At 44.9% G+C, this 22,895-nt stretch overlaps 1 non-coding gene across 1 annotated transcript; it reads right to left on the bottom strand.

Moving 5' to 3' along the window:
* Nucleotides 1-17,415: 17,415 nt before the first annotated feature.
* On the bottom strand, nt 17,416-17,490 carry Trnas-cga. Its single transcript has one exon. It is a non-coding gene; the product is annotated as a tRNA-Ser (tRNA).
* Nucleotides 17,491-22,895: the final 5,405 nt, after the last annotated feature.

Below are 22,895 nucleotides of genomic sequence, written 5' to 3'. Positions count from 1 at the left end.
GAAGATGGAAGGCGCCAAGAGGGGCGCTTGCCCCCGCTTCCCCCCCCCCCCCCCCTCCCCCACTCGCCCCCGGAGTACAGAGTTTTTATTCATAACACTTGTAATTTTCGTGATTCTGCAAAACATCTCGTTTAACCAACTGCAGCGTTATGTGGCTGATCGCAATGAAATAATATAAGGTGGCGCGCGAAAAACCGGCTCCGAGTACAGACTGCTCGCCAATTACGCACGATTTGTTTACCGCTACGAGCAGAACAGGTAAACATGCAATAATTAGGCAGTGAAGAAATAACAAATAAGCTAATGCAAACAACTTCGAAACAACAGATGACGACTGGTAAGCGACAATGAGCCACGCTGTACCACTGACATAATATTGTAAGAATTATCATATTCTCTTTACAAAATGTGACACCATACACTCGATTACGAAGCGCAGACTTCATTCGGTTGTAAGTCGGTCTGCCTTCCATAACAATGAACATACGTTTTTACTTCGGATCAAAAAAGACGGAAAATGGCCACTCGTGTGTGCCGTGCCGACGTCCTCTGGATGTGTACTAACAAAAAATCTTGCCTTTTTCAAGTATTTACTCTGCTGTTTATCGAAATAGTGAAGTATATATTACGTATCACGTAATTTTTATGTAATTGACGTAATTATAAAATACATTTTAATTATCAGTCGTGGACGATGAATAGAATACGAAAAGAACCAGAAGTTCAGACTTCAAAAAAGGTTTAAAACAGATCTACAATGGGTGTGCGAAGCGAACGAAACAAACAACAACTCGATACTGAACTATGAGCAGTCGGCAGTGGAAATGCGAGTGGCCACGCGAAGAAGGACGAGTCCGGCCGAGAGAGACCGAGACCGAAACAGACGGATACGGGACCGAGGCTGGAGCGAGACCGGCCGACGTGCCGTTCGGGAACGAGACCGACCGTTTCCCATTCCCGGGAACTGTAAGTAGAAAGCCGCGACCGAAGTGAACTATGAAAGACCGTTCCTTAGAATTCGTTCCTCGCTCTTGGTGAACCTTTCCTTTGGACCCGTTTGTTCACAAACGACCCTTCTCTAGTGGTCAGTTGCTCAATAGCTGCACGTCTGTTCGTCCCTACACATCTCTGTACCCATCGTTCCGCCCTGTCATCCACGGCCCGTAATGCACCACAGTTGCCTCAGCGCTGGTTTTGCGTAGCGCCATTTTGCCATGCGCCGTATGTAGTACCACCCTTTTTCTGTCATTCTTTTTCTCTTGTAGCGCAAATGTTTATGCGTAACCGCTCAAGTCATTTATATGAATCAATGACTCATTACGACTGCGACAGAGCAAAACAGATTATTTCTGACTCGTGAAAAAAAAAACTGTGTGGATAGAATGCGGAACATTATGTGTACAATGAACTTATTTCAGATTCAGAATTACACAGTAGGATCATAGCGGAACTGCAATTAGCGGCATTGTTGTAAGCTGCCATTTTGAATACGGAATGTAATTTGATGAATTACGAAAACATTTCATTTCATAGAAGACGATGACGCAAACCTAATATGCAGCTATGAAGGTCACTTATGGAAAAATATTATTTCATGAATGGCAAAAGTACGTTTAATTCTTTGGCTATTTTAACTGCTCCCTTATCTGCTGCTCGGAACGTTGTGTGGTGTGTTCTAACTCGTAGGGGACTTTGTATCCTGGGAAATCAGCAAAGTCAGCACCACGATCGTTTTTTGCTCCATTTTGGGAGATTAATTTCTGGACTGTTATCGAAATTAATATACAACTTGGACATGATTCCCATGCTGCAGAGTGAGTACGTCATAGCACCCGAGACGGCTTCCCCACGGCGTACGACTGTGCCTCTGCCTCTGACTCTGCCTATCAGAGTCGACAACCGCCGGAATTCCGCAGAGCAGAGCCACAGAAATTTTATTCCAGGCGCTGACTTCAACATCGAGAGGTAGACTGGGTAGGATTATGAACTGTAAGTGTCTAATCATTTTGTTTCGTAGACTTAAAAACTCTGAATACAAACTCAATTTATTCCTGGCAGTATGGGATATATTTGTGTTAAAATATCGGGGAAGCGACTTCTCTCGGGCAAAATTTTCCATTCAAGTAACTAGATATTGTTCAGTCATAATACTTTAACGTCAGTTTAATGGGGCGGCTAGTGAACATTTTACGAACTTCGCCGTTTTGGAAATGCTTAATGCTTCCACCCTTGCCCCAAAAGCCAACAATCATGCGCTTCTGGACGTCAAATAAACCGCTTTGTTCCCTCATTGCAACTATTGCACTGCTTTCCGCCTGTCCCCCCCCCCCCCCCCCCCCCCCTTGACACGCATTATGAACCCTCCAGTGCCAGTGCTGCCACCTGCCATCTGTATAAGTGATTACTGCACGCTGATGTCAGAAATAGCCAGTGGTCACGTTAATGTGACTGGATCGTGTTAACCGCCCGCAACAACACGGTCTGGCAAAGTCAACTTTTCCAGCTGTTTGACGCAGACCTCATCCGGAATGAATGACTGTTTAAATGCCTGTGTGCGTGCCATTAATTAATCTAATGATGTCCTCATGATCCCTACTTTGTAAGTAGACTTTCTCGGGATAGTTTACGCCTATCTTCAAGAGTCTCTGTGACACACTCTCCCACATGTCGAACTAACTTGCCACCAATCGAGCTGCCCTTCCCTGTACAGTTGAATATCCCCCGTTACTCCTATTTGGTATGGGTCCCACACACCGGAGCAATATTCTAGAACCGGTCGCACTAGTGATTTGTGAGCAAACTTGTTTGTAGGCTGATTACACTTCACTAGTATTCTGCCAATGAACCGAAGTCTGTTACCGCTTTACCCACGGATGGGCCTATGTAATCGTCCCATTATGACCACACTAAGTTCGTATGAATTTACCGAGTCCACATCTGACTCACTGATAGTATGGTCGTAGGATACTACGATTATTAGTTTTATGAAGTGCACTTTTTTTCTTTTTCTTTTTATATTTCTGAACATTTAAAGCAAGTTCCATTCTGTTCACCTCTTTGAAATCTTATGAAGATTTCTTCTTTCAGACCCTATTACATTATAGATAACAACATCGCCTGCAAAAAATCTGAAGTTACTATCAATATTGTCCACAGGGTCACCAGCATACAGTACGAACAGCAAGGGACTCAATGCACTTTCCTGGAGTGTTGCCGAAGATACGTCTAGGCACTCTTATGTCGATGACTCTGCACCCAAGATAACTTCCTGCGTCCTCCTTAACAAAAAATCCTCGATCTGGTCACAAATTTCGCTCGACACCCAATACGACCATACTTTTCGTAATAAGAGTAGTTGTGGTACAGAGTCAAATGCTTTTCGGAAATCGAGGAATACTGCATTTGGCTGACTGCCTCGATCCATGATTTTCAGTATCTCATTTGAGAAAAGTGCGAATTGGTCGTCGCATGATCGATGTTTGTGAAACCCATGCGGGTTGGCATGGAGGAGGTCGTTCTGTTTAAGATAGCTCATTATGTTTGAGTTCAGAATGTGTTCTAACGTTCTGCAACAAATGGATGTCAAGGATATTGGACGGTAGTTTTTTTGTTTGTTCGAGGGATCTACGACAGATTATAGTTGGATGAGGGTCTAACTCAACAGCAAATTCAGTACAGAATCTGACAGGGATTCCATCGGGCCCTGATGCTTTGTTCAATTTTAACGATTTCAGTTACTTTTCAACGTCACTAACACTAATATCTAGTCATTCATCTTTACAGTCCAACGAGTATTAAATTGGGGCTATATTCCTGGGTTTTCCTCTGTAAAGGAACATTTGAAAACAGACAAGCATTTCTGCTTTTTATAACTCTCAGTTTCAGTTCCTGTCCCGTCCGTGAGTGGACAGGGCATTACCTTCGCTGCCCCTAACAAACTTTACATACCGCCACAATTTCTTTGGGTTTTATGAAAGATCCTTCGTCATTATCCTGCTGGGGTAGCCACCGAAGGCTTAACGCATTTCTCTCTTGACAGCCCAACTCGCTTCATTCATTATCTCTCTACGCATGGTCCTGTGTTATATTTTATACGTGTTATGCAATACGTGATGTATCTGCGGTTGCGAATATGGGCGACCATCAGCTGTATAATGGAATAACGACAAGTAAGTTTGTCCCGGAGCGGGATTGGAACCCAGATTCCCCGTTTTACGCGGGCGCTCTGCTTAACCGCTTCGGCTATCCGTGCACGAGCGACGGCCAGACCCAAATCGTTCCTGCGTCACAACCTGTACTCGACACACATTATGTAACTCCGGTACGTTAGGAGGGGGGGGGGGGGGGGGGGGAGGGAAGAGAGAGATTTTAGATTTCAATTGAAAGTCGCTGCCTGGAATCGGCGGATACGATTTACAATGCCCGTGTTATTAAGGAGTACGATGCAAGTTCTTTCTGCATGCGTGTCCGAAGGATCTTCGCATGGTACTTCTCAACAACAGAGGCACTGCAGTATCATACTATGCGGTAGTCTCGGTTTCTTTAGAAGTTTCTTTACAGTGACTATACGAGATCTGTTCAAGAAATTTCGGAATATTCGTAAGTTCGCGCCAAAGGTGTGTTGGAGGGAAACACGGTTGGCATCCCTGCACAAGCCCGTGTTTAATGTGTAACTGCCGGAAGTTTCAGTGTTATATGTCTGTTAGTTATAGAGATTAGTGATATATTGCATAGAATGTTGTGTCGCATGGTTTGCGAATTTCTAGATGGCAGAGTTACAGGAGCAAAGTGCCTGCATTAAATTTTCCGTGAAACTCACGGAAACCTGTACAGAGACACACCAAATCATGCAGGAAGTCTACGATGACGAGTAATTAAGCCGTATTCGGTGTTACGAATGGTTCACACGGTTTAAAAATGACCAGATGGAAGTTACAGATGACCCTCGTTTTGTAATTGTAATTTCTAGGTATTTAGTCGAATTGACAGTCCTTAGATTTGTGTGATTTATCGTATACCCAAAATTTATCGGATTTCTTTTAGTACCCATGTGGATGACCTCGCACTTTTCTTTGTTTAGTGCCAATTGCCACTTATCGCACCATACAGAAATTCTCTCTACATCATTTTGTAATTGGCATTGATCATCTGATGATTTTACTAGAAAGTAAATTACAGCATCAACTGCAAACAATCTAAGGGGGCTGCTCAGATTATCACCTAGATCATTTGTGTAAATCAGGAACAGCAGAGGGCCCACGACACTACCTTGCGGAACACCAGATATCCCTTCTGTTCTACTCGATGATTTACTATCACTACGAACTGTGACCTCTCTGAGAGGAAAGCACGAATCCGGTCACACAACTGAGACGATACTCCATATGCACGCAATGTGATTAATAGTAGCTTGTGAGGAACGGTATCAAAAGCCTTCTGGAAATCTATGGATATGGAATCGATCTGAGATCCCTTGACGTCAGCACCTATTACTTCATGGGAATAAAGAGCTAGCTGTGTTGCACAAGAACGATATTTTCTGAATCCATGTTGGTTATGTATCAATAAGGCATTTTCTTCAAGGTGATTCATAATGTTTGAGTTCAGTAAATGCTCCAAAACCCTACTGCAAATTGATGTCAGTGATATGGGTCTGTAATTCAATGGGTTACTCCTATTTCCTTTCTCGAATATTGGTATGACCTGTGCTACTTTCCAGTCTTTAGGAACAGACCTTGCGTCAAGTGAGCGGTTGCATATGATTGCCAAGAAAGGCGCTATTGTGTCTGCATACTCTGAAAGGAACCTGATTGGTATACCATCTGGACCGGAAGACTCGCCTTTCTTAAGTAATTTGAGTTGTTGCGCAACACCTAAGATATCTACTTTTATGTCACTCATGCTAACAGCTGTTCTGGTTTCGAATTCAGGAATATTTAGTTCATCTTCTTTCGTGAAGGAATAACGGTAAACTGTATTTAGTAACTCCGCTTTAGTAGCACCATCATCGGTAACATTTCCATCGCTACCGCGCAGAGACTGTTTTTTTGCCACTGGTGTACTTTACATACGACCAGAATCTCTTTGGGTTTTCTACCATATTTTGAGACAAAGGCTCGAGAGAGGGTCTCCAAGCCCAAAAAAATGTCGACAGGTCAGGCCAAATGTCAAAGCCATGCAGATAGCTTTCTTTGACTTTGAAGGGTTAGCTCATCATAAATTCGTGCCACAGGGACAACCTGTTAATCGATGGTACTATCGGGACATGTCGCGACGCCCGCGAGAAAACGTGAGAAGGAAACGGCGTGAAATGTGGTGAGACAATTCACACGTTTTTTATCACGATATCGCACCCGCACATTCATCCCTGTAGGTGGGTGGCCATTCCACAAAAATCGCTGTGCTGCCCTCATCCTCCGTATTCTGCAGACCTGTCTCTTGCGGACTTTCTTTTATTTCCGAAGTTGGAAGTCCCTTTGAAAAGGCGAAGATTTGTAGCGACAGACGAGATAAAAGAAAATTCGCAGACTACGCTTCGCGCGATTGCGATCCAGCAAGAGGTGTACTGAGACTGCTTCCGGAAGTGGAAACTGCGTTGGGAGCGGTGTACCGATTGTGGAGGAGAGTATTTCGAAGGAGGCCATGCCCAGTAAATAAAAGGTAAGCGTAGAAAAATATTGTGGACATAGTTCCGGAATTTTTTGAATAGACCTCATCATGAATTGTTTTGATTGTTACCTATCTACCGTACGTGACGCGGACTAAAGGATTGCAAAAAAGTGCCTACAAACAGAGGACAAGTACGTAACTTGATTTCTTTAGAGGTTATAATTAAATATTTATAACGACACAGCGTGAATAATAATGCAGAACATCTGAAGTGCAACATGGGTCCCACAATCAACGCAAGAGAATGATGTGATTATGCAGGGTGCACCCCTGTTGATGACACAAACCTTCAGGGGTGATAGGGAGGAGACAAAAAATAAGTGTGAAAGTTGTAGAGGATTCAAAAGCTGTCCACTTTTCTAACATCATATGGAGCCATTTCACATCTGAGTTTCCTGCACCATTAAGCTAGTCCCCGCCACACACACACACACACACACACACACACACTGAATTAAATTATTTGATTTATGATTATTTTTAAGGTCTTGGTAAACATGCTAAACTACTGCTTTATAAAGCTGTTCGAGATTTTTATTCCCTTCAGACATCGGCGCAGACGCTAGCGCAGCAAACCATGCTATTGCCAATCTTGCACCAGCTACCAATACACGAAATACTCCTCATTCCGGCGGGCAGTGTTTTTATCGCTAAGAAACGCTTCCGGCAACAAACCACAACAAATCGTAGCAGACAGAACTATGTTCGAGAGAAATGTTGTCCACCTGAGGGACAATTGCTGCCTGACGCTGCTTACATTACTGAGAGTTTTTCTGAGGCGCCGTCAGAAAAGTCTGCACGCTACAGCCAGACTCCTAAGAGAATCTAGGAGATCCGGGATGATACCACTTAGAAGCGTTACTTTACGATATGGTCGTATAATGCCACGGAAGCGTTTTTCCACGTAATGTTGGGAAATTTTCCTTATCTGAGAACTAAAAAAAAAGCAACTTATCGGCATGTTCTACTTCACCTACTGTATTAGCAAACAAAGGACAACAGAATTACGCAAGTAATGAACGCTGTACTTTGTTTTGAAATGCGCTCGCAGAAAGGAAGTCGGCGGCACTTTCTCATACTAGTGTCGAGCCAGTGGAACAATGATCAATAAACATGAATACGTTATCTTTATCAGAAAGCATGTGGTTCCATACTGGAAAAACTCAGAGAGACCTGACAAACATCCAGTACGAATTTGGTAGATACACGGTATGTAGTGTTCAGATATTACGAAAAGCCTCTAAGAAAATAGCCTATTGAGATATGACGAGCACGGATTTAGGAAATATCGTTCGTTACTCAACCGAAGTAGAGAGTGCTATCGATAGGCAATCTCAGATTGATTCCATGTTTGTAGATTTCCACAAGGATTCTGACACCGCTCCTAACAAGCGACTTCCAATCAAATCGAGTGTGCCGGCCGAGGTGGCCGAGCGGTTCTACGCGGTACAGTCTGGAACCGCGGGACCGCTACGGTCGCAGGTTCGAATCCTGCCGCGGACATGGATGTGTGTGATGTCCTTAGGTTAGTTAGGTTTAAGTAGTTCTAGAGGACTGATGACCTCAGAAGTTAAGTCCCATAATGCTCAGAGCCATTTGAACCATTTAGATTGCGTGCCTACAGCGAATCGTTTCAGCTGTGCGACTGGATTCGTGATTCCCTGTCAGAAAGGTCACAGTTCGTAACAGCTACAGGAAGGACGCAGAGTGAAACAGAAGTAATATCTGCCGTTCACCGAAAAGGGCAGTTAACTGTAAATGATGAGATGTGCGAAGTCATCCACATGAGTACCAAAGGGAATCTGTTAAATTTCAGCTGTACGAGAAATCACACAAATTCAGAAGTTGTTGATTCAACTAAATACCTACGGGCTGCAGTTACAAACAACCTAAATTGAAACAATTGCATAGGAAATGTTCTGGGGAAGGATTAAGATATTCGTTTTTGCCAAGTGGTATTGGAGAGCGCATAACACTCGTCAATGTTGGTGTGGGTCTTGTCAGCGAAGTATTTACTGCATAAAAATAAAATTCAGGGTGGTGAGAAGACGGCGTATCTTTGAAAAAAGGGACAGTTGCGCCCAAGTTGTCAGCCACCTCGTTAAACGCGTACTTTCACCTAAAGAAATGCCTAGACAGAGTGCTAGTTGTTCCTGCACTCTGTGCTACATCAGGATTATGCAACTCTTTGTTTCTCCTAAGGATCTTCGCTCGGCTCTCAGACGTACTTTATTGCGCCCCAGTAACACCACTGACTGAAATGTGGCTGTGTGTTGGTGCATCTGATCCGTGCTCGGCCGGAAAAAGATCCTGCAAAAACGGCACCAATGTCGACTGAAGAGAATCGTTCAACGTGATAGAAGTGCAACCCTTCCGCCAATTGCTGCAGATTTCAATGCTGGGCCATCAGCAAGTGTCACCGTGCGAACCATTCAAGGGAGCATCATCGATATGGGCTTTCGGAGCCGAAGGCCTACTCGTATACCCTTGATGACTGCACGACACAAGGCGTTATGCCTCGTCTGGACCCGACAACACCGACATTGGACTGTTGATCACTGGAAACATGTTGCCTGGTCGGACGAGTCTCGTTTCAAATGGTATCGAGCAGATGGGCGTGTACGGGTATGGAGACAACCTCATAATCCATGGACCCAGCATGTCAGCAGGGCCTGTTTAAGCTGGTGGAGGCTCTGCAATGGCGTGGGGCGTGTGCAGCTGGAGTGATATGGGACTCCTGATACGTTGCATGGGGGCTTAATTATTTTTGAATGCAAATATTTTTTAAATTTTTTAGTGGCTGTCTGTCCGGTTACGCAGTCTCGTAACCGGTTGGGCCTGACTAGTATTACTCCGCAACCTGACTGCATAGAATAACAACAAAGAATGAAAGAAAATTTCCGATAACACAATTAATTAATTAAGTCCCCAGCAACGAATAAAACATAGGAAACAACAAAACACAAGTGTAGCTGTTCTGTGTGTGGAAGTGTGATTCAACGTACACATCTGGCACGGTTCTTCCTCAATAAGACCAGATATTTTAAACACCATTTATATTGAAGTAATTTAAAAAAAAACAGAAATACTATAATTGCACATAGAAACCAGAAATACAGTCTAATACAAGAACACGAGCCAGATGCTTTGTTGACTGAACCTGTGACCAAGAAGCATTATTGTTTAAGACATTCAAATAATGAAAAAAAGGAATTTTTTACCTTCATATATATTGACGAAAAGCACACTCTGATCATTACAGCATCCCCAATCCAACAACATCTGGAGTCTAGCCCAACAAAACAATACTACAAGTTCTGAACAAGCACTCACTACGGGAACTTCTCAACAACGACTCGCTACTGCAACATCTCAACAAGCACTGCCTACTGCTACTTCTCAATAAGCACTCTCCACTACCACATCTCGATAAGAACTGCCAGTGGAGGCGGCTGAATAATACTCTTTGGCGCACTCTCTGGCGCTGTGGCTCAGTGTAGCCACCTTTCAACGTCTAGATACGAATCACAATTGACACGTACGTAAGCATCCTGTCTGATCACCTGCATCCATTCACGTCCATTGTGCATTCCAACGGACTTCAGCGATTCCAGCAGGACAAAGCGACACCCCAGACGTGCAGAATTGCTACAGACCGGCTCCAGGGTCACTCTTCTGAGTTCAAACACTTCCGCTAGCTACCAAATTCCCCAATCCTGAACATTACTGAGCATATCCGAAATGCCTTGCAATGTGTTGTTCACCCCCTCGTAATCTGCAGGATTCATGGTGTCAATTCTCTCCAGCACTACTTCAGACATTAGTCGAGTCCATGCCACGTCGGTGTTGCGGCACTTCTGCGTGCTCGCGGGAGGGGCCCTACACGATGTTAGGCAGTTGTACCAGTTTCTTTGGTTCTTCAGTGTAGAAACCATGTCAGATATTATTCAATGAATTTAATTTATCGCAGCGGCTGACAGTAACTTGTTGGATATGCCTCGAGCGGGTTATCACCAACGTGTGGAGCCGCGTTACACGGAGGTAAACTACCCCGTTGGTATTTCGTGGTTCTGATTACGGTGACAGCTTAGCTGCTGAAACCGGTCAACCATGCTGGTAATTTTTGCGATCAAAATAATTGCGATAAAAACGTTTGAGAAATCCGTACGTTGTTCGTAATGGGAAGCCCCTGTCAGAAGCGAAGGTAGTGGCAGCCAACTTTAAGGTAGACAGCGGCGCAACTGCTCAAGGCATAATAAATGACCCTGGCCTATGAAGCTGTTTGCAAACCGCCCCGTTGTGTACACAAAGCTGGAATCGCCGGGAAGTTCTCAAGAAACGCCGAGAAATTTGCAGAGTGATCAGTTTTCTACTAAGAGGATGTGCTGAAAAGTAATGCCTCCGATTTTTTTTATGTGAAAACTCCGCCTCCATATCCACACCCTGTGACGCCTGTCGGCTGAGGATGACACGGCGGCCGGTTGGTACCGCAGGGCCTTCATGGCCTGCTCAGGAGGAACTTAGTTTAGTTCTTAAAAGGCTTTATTTAAAGAATAACAGTTATTAAATTCAGCATCTTCATTCTTCATATCTACATACACTACTAGGCATTAAAATTGCTACACCAAGAAGAAATGCATATGATAAACGGGTATGCATTGGACAAATATATTATACTACAACTGGCATGTGATCACATTTTCAAGCAATTTGGGTGGATAGATACTGAGAAATCAGTACCCAGAACGACCACCTCTGGCCGTAATAACGGCCTTGATACGCCTGGGCATTGAGTCAAACAGCTTGGATGGCGTGTACCAGTACAGCTGCCCATACAGCTTCAACACAATACCACAGTTCATTAAGAGATGTGACTGGCGTATTGTGACGAGCCAGTTGCTCGGCCACCATTGACCATACGTATTCAGTTGGTGAGAGATCTGGAGAATGTGCTGGCCAGGGCAGCAGTCGAACATTTTCTGTATCTAGAAAGGCCCATACAGGACTTGCAACATGCGGTCGTGCATTATCCTACTGAAATGTAGGGTTTCGCAGGGATCGAATGAAGGGTAGAGCCACGGGTCGTAACGCATCAGAAATGTGACGTCCGCTGTTCAAGATGCCGTCACTGCGAACAAGAGGTGACCGATACGTGTAAACCCATACCATCACGCCAGGTAATACGCCAGTATGTCGATGACGAATACACTCTTCAAAATGGTTCAAATGGCTCTGAGCACTATGGAACTTAACTTCTGAGGTCATCAGTCCGCTAGAACTTAGAACTACTTAAACCTAACTAACCTAAGGACACCACACACATCAATGCCCGAGGCAGGATTCGAACCTGCGACTGTAACGGTCGCGCGGTTCCAGACTGTAGCACCTAGAACCGCTCGCTACTCCGGCCGGCAATACACGCTTCCAATGTGCGTTCACCGCGATGTCGCCAAACACGGATGCGACGATCATGATGCTGAACACAGAACCTGGATTCATCCGAAAAAACGACGTTTTGCCATTCGTGCACCCAGGTTCGTCGTTGAGTACACCATCGCAGGCGCTCCTGTCTGTGATGCAGCGTCAAGGGTAACCGCAGCCATGGTCTCCGAGCTGATAGTCCATGCTGCTGTAAACGTCGTCGAACTGTTCGTGCAGATGGTTGTTGTCTTGCAAACGTCCCCATCTGTTGACTCAGGGATCGAGACGTGGCTGCACCACCCGTTACAGCCATGCGGATAAAATGCCTGTCATCTCGACTGCTAGTAATACGAGGCCGTTGGGATCCAGCACGGCGTTCCGTATTACCCTGCTGAACACACCGATTCCATATTCTGCTAACAATCATTGGATCTCGACCATCACGAGCAGCAATGTCGCGATACGATAAACCGCAATCGCGATAGGCTACAATCCGACTTTTATCAAAGTGTCACCAGGCAACGCCAAGTCAACTGCTGTTTGTGTATGAGAAATCGGTTGGAAACGTTCCTTATGTCAGCCCGTTGTAGGTGTCGCCACCGGCGCCAACTTTGTGTGAATGCTCTGAAAAGCTAATCATTTGCATATCACAGAATCTTCGCCCTGTCGGTTAAATTTCGCGTCTGTAGCACGTCATCTTCGTGATGTAGCAATTTTAATGGCCAGTAGTGTACATGTCGAATCCGGATTTGTTTTCTTCTTTTTATTACATCCAGTAAATATCGTAGCCCTCCCACTCATTTGTGCCTATATCTACATAACTATTCTGCAATTCACGAGTAAGTGCTTTGCGTAGTGTTAATCGAACCACCTGCAGACTATTTCTCTACCATTCCACTCTCCAAGAGCGCGTGTAAAAAAATGAACACATATTTCCGTACGAGCTCTGATTTCTCTTATTTTATTAAGATGACCATTTCTTCCCATGTAGGTTGGCGGCAACAAAATCTTCTCGCATGCAGAGGAGAAAGTTGGTGGCGAAATTTAGTGAAAAGATCTCGCCGCAACGGAAAACGCCTTTATTTGAATGGTTTCTACTCCAACTCGCTTATTATATCCGTAACACTCTCTTCCCTGTTTCGCGACAGTACAAAACGAGCTGTACTTCGAACTTTCTTGATGTCCTCCGTCAGCCCTATCTGATATGGATCTGACACCGCGCAATAACACTCCAGAACCGGACGAACAACCGTCCTGCAAGCAGTCTCTTTCGTAGATCTATTGTATTTTATACGTGTTCTGCCAATAAATAGCAGTCTTTGGTTCTCCTTCTCCACAACAATCGTTCCAATTTAAGTTGTTTGTAACGCTAATTCCTAGTTATGTAGTTGAATTGACAGCCTTTAGATTCGTATGATATATCTGTAACTGAAATTTAGTGGATTCCTTTTAGTTCTCCTGTGGATGACCTCAGACAATTCAGAGACAATTGCCACATTTCACACCATACAGATATCGTGTCTAAGTCATTTTGCAATCCGTTTTGATCGTCTAATGACTCCACTAGACGATAAGCGACAGCATAACAACAAACAAGAAGACTGCTCAGATTGTCTCCTATATCATTTACGTACATTAGGAACAGAAGAGAGTCTATAATACTTCCGTCTGACTCGATGACTTACCATCAGTAACTACTAACTATGACTTCTCTGACAGGAAATCATGAACCCAGTTGCACAACTGAAACGATACTCCATAGGCATGCAATTGAATTAGCACTGTCTTTGAGGAATCCTTCAGGAAATCTAGAAATAAGGAATTATTTTGGTATCCCCTCTCGATAGCACTCATTATTTCGGGCGAATAAACAGCTAGTTGTGTTTCACAAGGACGCAATTTTCTGAATCCTTGCTACATGTCAGTAGCCCGTATTCTTCGAGGTAATTCATAATGTACGTAATGCTCTCAGTATCTCTTGATTTTTCAGTGTATCCGACCATCTTATTCTTTCCACCCTCCGCCATGTCCACATCTCAAACGCCTCCATTCTTACCCCATGTTTCTTCCTCAGTGTCCGCATTTCAGCATCATACAGGACGCCAAACAAAACATTTTGTTAGTGTTTTCCTCACATCTTTGTCCATGTTGCAGCAGAAAATTATCCTTTTCTTACAAAACACGTGTCTCACCTTGGTCATCCTGCTTTTAACTTCTGTGCTGCTCTTCCAATCGGTTTGTATCCTGCTTCCGAAGTATTCAAAGCTTCGCACATGTTCTGATATTTCTCCATTCAGCATTGTGTTTAAACTTTTATTTCCTCCTTGCGCCATTACCTTTGCTTTTTTTTGTATTGATTTTCATTTCACAAATCTTTGCTTTAGCTTCAATGGTAAAAGTTGAAGGAAGAAGAATGAGTTTTGCAGACGAAACAACGCCTCTACCAACAGAATGAAAAGTATCACATTACACTTTTTATTCTGTTGCTAGAAGCGTTGTGTCGTCTGCAAAACCTAAACTCCACATTCTTCTTCCTCCAATTTTTACACCCTTGTCATGTGGTGTAAAGTGATCAATGACATTTTCTGATTATAGACTGAAAAGTGTACGGCACAGACAGCAGCCATGTCTTACTCCTTTTCTTAGTTCTATCCAGCTGATACTTTCTCTTCTCACTGACACCATTTGATTTAAATATAATGATTTTATAAGTCGTCTGCTTTTGCAGCCTACTCCCTTTTCCCCCATTATAGCAACAAACTTATGCCAAGCCACTTTACCAAATGCCTTTTTCAGGTCTATAAAACACTTACGTAGATCTCTTCCCTTTTCAGCCAACCTTTCTCCAAAAATTCTGAGTTCTATTCTAATACTTGTGCCCCTATTCCGTCTAAAACCAAACTGCTCTTCAGCCAGATTCTCCTGCATTACCTTTTGCACTCTCTTATTAATGATTCTCAAAATGTATTTGACGGTACGTGAAATGAGGATAATTGTCCTTAGTTACTTGTTTCTTTGATACTGGAATCATTACTGTTGCCCAAAAGTCCTCCAATCACTCACCGCTGTGATGTATGTATATTGTTGCACAACCTCAGAATTTCCTTTGTTGTTGTTGCTGTGGTCTTCAGTCCTGAGACTGGTTTGATGCAGCTCTCCATGCTACTCTATCCTGTGCAAGCCTCATCTCCCAGTACCTACTGCAGCCTACATCCCTCTCAATCTGCTTAGTGTATTCATCTCTTGGTCTCCCTCTACGATTTTTACCCTCCACGCTGCCCTCAGTACTAAATTGGTGATCCCTTGATGCCTCAGAACATGTCCTACCAACTGATCCGTTCTTCTAGTCAAGTTGTGCCACAAACTTCTCTTCTCCCCAATCCTATTCAATACTTCCTCATTAGTTATATGCTCTACCCATCTAATATTCAGCATTCTTCTGTAGCACCACATTTCGAAAGCTTCTATTCTCTTCTTGTCTAAACTATTTATCGTCCACGTTTCACTTCCATACATGGCTACACTCCATAAAAATACTTCCAGAAACGACTTCGCGACACTTAAATCAACACTGGATGTTAACAAATTTCTCTTCTTCAGAAACGCTTTGCTTGCGATTGGCAGTCTACATTTTATATCCTCTCTAATTCGACCATCATCAGTTATTTTGCTCACCAAATAGCAAAACTTCTTTATTACTTTAAGTGTCTCATTTTCTAATCTAATTCCCGCAGCATAGCCCGACTTAATTCGACTACATTCCATTATCTTCGTTTTGCTTTTGTTAATGTTGATCTTATACCCTCCTTTCAAGACACTGTCCATTCCGTTCAACTGCTCTTCCAATTCCTTTGCTGTCTCTGACAGAATTACAACGTCATCGACGAACCTCAATGTTTTTATTTTTTGTCACTCCTCATTTATTCAAACATTTCATTATTTCTTCTCATATCGTATCTTTACCTACTATTTTCCCATTTTTCGCTGCAGCTATTGCACTCTCCAATTTTTCCCTTATGACTGTTGCTCCTTTCCCATCGTTATCATCCACACTGTTCAAAAATTCAAATTCCAGAGTCGCTGGTTTGCAATCTACACTGATAAGTGAAAACATTACGACCACTGCCCACCGCGACATTGGAAGTCAGCTGGTGTCTTGGTGGGCACGTGACGCCGTTGACAAAGGGAAGATTATTATTACGCAGTCTGGTTAGCTGGACGAATGTTCACGTGCTACCATCGTGAGCATCTACGGAAAGAGGTGGAAGAAGAATGAAAGTACCTCTAGGCGCTAAATGTTTGGACGTCCACGACTCTTTACAGAACGTGGGGTTCGGAGACTTGCCTGCCCTGTAAAGTAGGACACATGTTGATCTGTGACATCTCCACCGAAAGAGCACAATGCTTGTGCACACACAAGTGTTTCGGAGCACAGCGTTCATTGTACTTTGTTGAACATGGAGCTCTGTAGCAGACGACCTCTACGTGTTCACAGGTTGACCCAACGGCATCGTCAATTACGATTGCAGTGGGCACAGGACCAATCGAGCGACGACCGCCGATTAGTGGAAACGCGTCGGCTCTTGGTGAACCACATTATTGCTACACTAGGTCGCTGGTCCTTCGAAAGGTGCACAGCGTCACGGACGTAGGATGATGGGAGCTGGGCGAGCGGTTCTAGACGCTTCAGTCTGGAACCGCGCGACCGCTATGGTCGCAGGTTCGAATCCTGCCTCGGACAAGGATGTGGGTGATGTCCTTATGTTAGTTGGGTTTAAGTAGTTCTAAGTTCTAGGGAACTCATGACCTCAGAAGTTAAGTCCCATAGTTCTCAGAGGCATTTGAACCATGATGGGAGCGGTATTAAGCCGTGGGAGACATTCTCCTGCTCTTGCGTGGGACCTGTGGTAGTAATCGGAGACTCGCTGCCAGCTGCACACCATCTGCATCTCTTCATGCTTCATGTCTTCCCCGTCGGTGATGTCTTTCAGCAGTATAATGTCTCGGAACCAGAACCATGCTATAGTGGTTTGAGGAGCATTATAGTGAACTCACGTTGACTCTCGGCGCCCAAATTCACCAGATGCAAATCCTGTGTAACCCACCTGGATCGCTATCGGGCGCCATCACAGCGAACGCAAATCACCAGCCCTTTATTTAGGCGAATTACATGACCTGGTGCGCCTAGACATCTAATGCTACACTCCTCCACAAACCTACCAACAAACTGTCGGGTCCGTGATACGTAGAATCAGTTATGTGTTTCGTTCCGAAGACGGACAAACAAGCTATTAAGCAAGAAACTTCCTGGCAGATTAAAACTGTGTGCCGGACTGAGACTCGAACTCAGGACCTTTGCCTTTCGAGGGCAAGTGCTCTACTAACTGAGCTACCCAAGCACGTCTCACGCCCTGTACCCACAGCTTTACTTCTGCCAGTACCTCGTCTCCTACCTTCCAAACTTCACAGAAGCTCTTCTGCCGCGGAGTGGCGCTAGCGGCGCTGGTCGCGAGTCGCGGGTCCAACGATACTAATACGGAACGCGGTCGATAACTGCAACCCCTAACAAGCGTGGTATCGAACGTTGATACCACAGTTACCTGGTCTGGGGCGTGAACACCGTCACATGTTGTGTGATTACTGTGAAGGAAGTGACGTGCCATGTACCACTGTGATACAGCCTTATCAGCACGTGACAGAGTTTGGAAGGAGCCTCATAGTGGGACTCCATTTGGCCAGCTGGCCGCATTGTGCAGTATCCAGATTTGTGAGGCATTCGGATACGAGAGGGGCCAGAAACTGGACTGCGTGGGATCGTGAGTGCAGGTAGACTCCTGCGAACCTAACACTCCTGAAAGAAAGGATATTGCGGAGACATGGCTTAGCCACAGCCTGGGGGATGTTTCCAGAATGAGATTTTCACTCTGCAGCGGAGTGTGCGCTGATATGAAACTTCCTGGCAGATTAAAACTGTGTGCGTGAGTCGTGCTTGGTTAGCTCAGTTGCCGGCACGGTAGCTCAGCGTGTTCGGTCAGAGGGTTAGCTGTCGTCTGTAATAAAAAAAAAAAACTGAGCTAATCGATCAACCACGAACTTAAACGAGTGTCTTACGACGTCCGCCCCATGCAGATGCAACGAACAAATGCAATCAAAATGAGATTAAAAAAAAAAAAAAGGTTGGCAGAGCACTTGCCCGCGAAAGGCAAAGATCCCGAGTTCGAGTCTCGGTCGGCACACAGTTTTAAGGGCTCTGAGCACTATGGGACTTAACATCTATGGTCATCAGTCCCCTAGAACTTGGAACTACTTAAACGTAACTAACCTAAGGACATCCCACACATCCATGCCCGAGGCAGGATTGGAACCTGCGACCGTAGCGGTCACGCGGTTCCAGACTGGAGCGCCTAGAACCGCACGGCCACACCGGCCGGCCACAGTTTTAATCTGCCAGGAAGTTTCATATCAGCGCACACTCCGCTGCAGAGTGAAAATCGCTTTCTGCAAGCTATTAAGCAGGTGGTCATAATGTTTTGGCTCATGAGTGTATGTCACACAGCGCTTTTCCATGCTTTGCCGACGTCTGCACTCGGCGCCAGAGCCGGGGTTACGTGGTGTGAGCCGTAGCGCGTGCTGCAGTCTCGAAGAGGTAGCTCATCTTGGATGAATGGCCGTAACCTGGCGGCCGACGCGAGCGGCAAGAGACGCGCCCACCGCCTGGTCGTAAGGCCGTCGGCACACGGACCGTGTATCCGAACGTTGAACGTTGAGCGTGCCGAGTTTCTGACGTCATAGCGTGGAATAGCACGTTCGGGAGTCTTTCCGGACGTGCAGAGCGATATCTGGCATGTCAGATATTCTGAGCGTGCGTCTGAGCGTTGACCAATGAGATGGCACAACGCCACCTACGTCACACGCACGCCGTCTCCCTTCAGTACAGAGTTATGAGGCGCCATATTGGCATTCATTTCAAGCCTATATGTATATATGCCGCTTCTGACCACCAGCAAATTGAGAATCAATGGAAAACCCGTTGTTAGTTGTGTGATTCGTTCCAATAAAATAATGAGAAACATCATATTCGTGGCAAAAGAATTATTGTAACTTGCGTATTGTGATAGTAGGCTATTTGAAGGCAGCGACACACTAAAGATCCACCCAAAACGCATTGTTCTTGGTGCAATTTGTTTTAGTTAAATTTCAATTAGTAACATAATTATCTACGATTAACGTTTCCAATAAGAGGTAACATAATATGATTAGGTACAAGGAGCATGTTGTTGGTTTCGCCGCGCGGGATTAGCCGAGCGGACTAAGGTGCTGCAGTCATGGACTGTGCGGCTGGTCCCGCCGGAGGTTCGAGTCCTGCCTTGGGCATGGGTGTGTGTGTTTGTCCTTAGGATAATTTGCACCGGCACGGTAGCTCAGTGTGTTCGGTCAGAGGGTTAGCTGCCCTCTGTAATAAAAAAAACTGAGCTAATCGATCAACAAAGAACTTAAACGGGTGTCTTACGACGTCCGCCCAGAGCAAATGCAACAAACATAAGCGAACAAAATCAGCCGACACGGTAGCTCAGCGTGCTCGGTCAGAGGGGTAGCTACCCTCTGTAATAATAATAATAAAAAAAAACCTGAGTAAACGGATCAACCAAGAACCTGAACGGGTGTCAGCGGACGTCCGCCCCGAACAAATTCAGCGAACAATATAGAACAAAAAAGCCGGCACGGTAGCTCAGCGTGTTCGGTCAGAGGGTTAGCTGCCCTCTGTAATAAAAAAAAAACTGAGTTAATCGGTCAACGACGAACTGAAACGGGTGTCTTGCGACGTCCGCCCTGAGCAAATGCAACGAACTAAAACGAACAAAATGAGGTTAAAAAAAACGGAAGTTGTGTGACGTCCGCAACGACCAAAGACAACGATCAACGACGAATAAAATGGAAAAAAAAATAATGAGTAGCGTCTGTCCGTTAATGAGTTTTTGTTGAGGCGGTGGTTCGCGTCTTAACACTTCCAAATTTTTTTTCCTAACATTCGCGTTTTTATTAGGTTCTGATACTTTATTATTAGTTTAATATAAGAATATGCTATAATATTTGATGTTCTGTAAATATAAGTTCACCTTTTTTTGAGGGGTGACTTTGTTCGATTGGATTAATCTACAGGACAGCTTGCGCTACTTGTATAAAGATATTTTGCTCCTTTTTCTTTTACGCTTCGTAATTCACATGGTGCAAAGATTCTGCTACTGGGTAGGAACAGTGATCAAGTAAGACTGAACTTGGCGTTTTACTAAAATCTGGGAATGATGAAATAATGTTTATCTTATGCGGAGAAGTATTCCAAATTTGTACCGTGTTGTTTGTAATGGAACTTTTATAAGCCTGTGTCCTTACTGATTGGACATGGTACTTTCCTTTTCGTGGACGACGGAGGAAATGTGCGTTTTAATAGAGCTAACGTGGGGATTTTATACGAGTCCGTTTAGTAAACAGTGTGATTTACAAACTAGAAACATCCCTCAAACTGCCGCTGGAGCGCGTTGCGATCGCGTATACCACGTTGGGGCCCACGTACCGTATGCACAAGTAGCATCGTTCCTGAGCCTTCCGCAGCACGTTAACTTCGCACGCTCAACGTTAACGTGCGACAGCGCGGTCCGTGTGCCGACGGCTTAAAGCGCCTGCTGCGCCCAGTGGGCGACCAGCTGCCCCTGGCAGGAGTCCGCAAGTGCTGCAGTGGAGTGGACGGGCACGACCGCTGTGCTGTGGCATCGAATCGAGTGGGCGGATTAGTGCGGGAAGCAGGGGACTCGAACCCGCGGCTGCGACTAGTGTCCCCTGCCGTAGCCCCTGTGTCCTTGTGGTGCTGCTGGACTGCAAATGAATCTGCTACAAAATCGACAGTTATTTATACTACGCAACAGCGCACTTGTCGTGCCAATGCGTTGCTTTTGGTCACGTATTCGTCAGCATCACCAAAACTACATGGAGATATCGCCTTGCCTGCGCCGTGCATTGCTGCTGTCGCTGTCGCTATAATGACGGGCCTGCCTTGGCCCGAGCCATAGGGGTTTAAGCTTGGCTGAGCTAGTCCTCCTCAATTCCTCGCTGTTAGGGATGTTTTACCTCACGTTTTGAATTGGCCTCTCGTTATCTGTAAAAGAAAGAATTATCTGCCAGCTGCCTCTGGCGGCTTCTTATTCTTCTTCTTCTTGTTACTTCCGGGCTGCCTGAACTCGATCTTCTTCAGGCGGGAAATGCCCACTGGTGCCGTCTGTTGCTGGACGTACAGGACGGCTTGGCTCGTCATGTACCGCCAGTCCTCGTCGGTGAAGATCGGATGCTCGTTTATCAGCTCCAGATCTGCACGCCGGACGAGTTCCCTCCCGTTGATCTTCTGGTTTAGGAGCTCGTACACCCAGTGGAACGGATACGGTTTATGGGGTAGGGGAGGGATATTGGTTCCATGAAGGGATAGGGATTGTCACGATATTGCTTCTGCACTGGCAAGTTACTCCGAGTGAGGCTGGCCCGTCTCGCTTAACCCAAAAGCCGACACACTGCGCTCACCGCCCAGGCGGCCAGTACTGAATGTTCCACCGCACCTTCCCATAAATGTTACTGCTAACCTGGTAATGACGCTGAAAATTCGTCCTTAATCTCATTTCTGCTGTTCCTCATTACTTTTCTCTTTCTTCGGTTTACTCTCACACCATATTCTGTGCTGTCCATTACATTCAACAGATCTTATAATTTTTCTCTCTTCCACCGCGGTCAGCAGCGTAATCAGAGAATCTTACCATTGATATTCTGTCACCATGAATTTTAATCCCACTCTTGAACTCATCTTTTATTCAGTAATTGCTTCTTTGATGAACAGACTGAACATTACGAATCGAAGGGTACAGCCCTTTCCTATGCCCTTTCTACTCCAACTATTTTGTTCTTGGACTTCCATTTTATATTGTCGAATGCTTTTTCTAGGCCGACAAAACATGTGTACGTGTCGTGATTTTTAGGTAAGTATTGCTTCCATTATCAACTGTAACGTCACAGCTGCCTCCCTTGTGCTTTCGTCTACTCTAAAGCTAAACTGATTGTCATCCAACAGATCCCAAGTTTTGAGAACGTACATATTACTCTTGAAGTATGACATACGCTACCTGAAAAAAATGTGAAGCACCCAGAAGACGTGGTCGGATGTCAATGTAACTTCATACCCGCACGCACCATTGGCGGGTATCTAACCGATTCTTACAAGTAAAATGGCCACCTGAATGCATTAGTACTGCTAATGTTTAGTGTTGTTACTGTTATTATGACGAAGAACGAGTCGTCACCAATGTTGACTGGTGGCCAATGCTAAATAGAAACACACAAATCACACACCAGGTTTGTCAGCAACGTCGATAAGGTGCTGGATGCCTGGTCTGGATCTGCAACGACTAAAATAATTAGAAGTGGTTGGTAAAAAATTTTATATATATATAATGTACTTAACTGCTTGTAAAGGATTCTTCTTGGCTGCATACATATAATTATAAACAGATAGCTATTGAGGCCTCACTTAGGCCATACGTTACTAATCGCCTTGTTAGAGGTTGCTTCCTATCACCTGAAGGCTATGCTACTCTACTACTTTACATCCCGAGCAAGAGTGGACGAGAGCTCGCTAGAAACTTGATACAAGCCGCGGAGCGGCGCTGGTCGCGACTCCCGGGTCCAACGATACTAATACGGAACGCGGTCGATAACTGCAACCCCTAACAAGTGTGGTATCGAACGTTGATACCACAGTTACCAGGTCT

The sequence above is a fragment of the Schistocerca piceifrons genome, chromosome 1 (genome assembly GCF_021461385.2).
Source record: "Schistocerca piceifrons isolate TAMUIC-IGC-003096 chromosome 1, iqSchPice1.1, whole genome shotgun sequence".
Classification (NCBI taxonomy): domain Eukaryota; kingdom Metazoa; phylum Arthropoda; class Insecta; order Orthoptera; family Acrididae; genus Schistocerca; species Schistocerca piceifrons.
The sequence above is the reverse complement of the archived record's forward strand: the minus strand, read 5'-3'. Positions and strand labels throughout refer to the sequence as shown.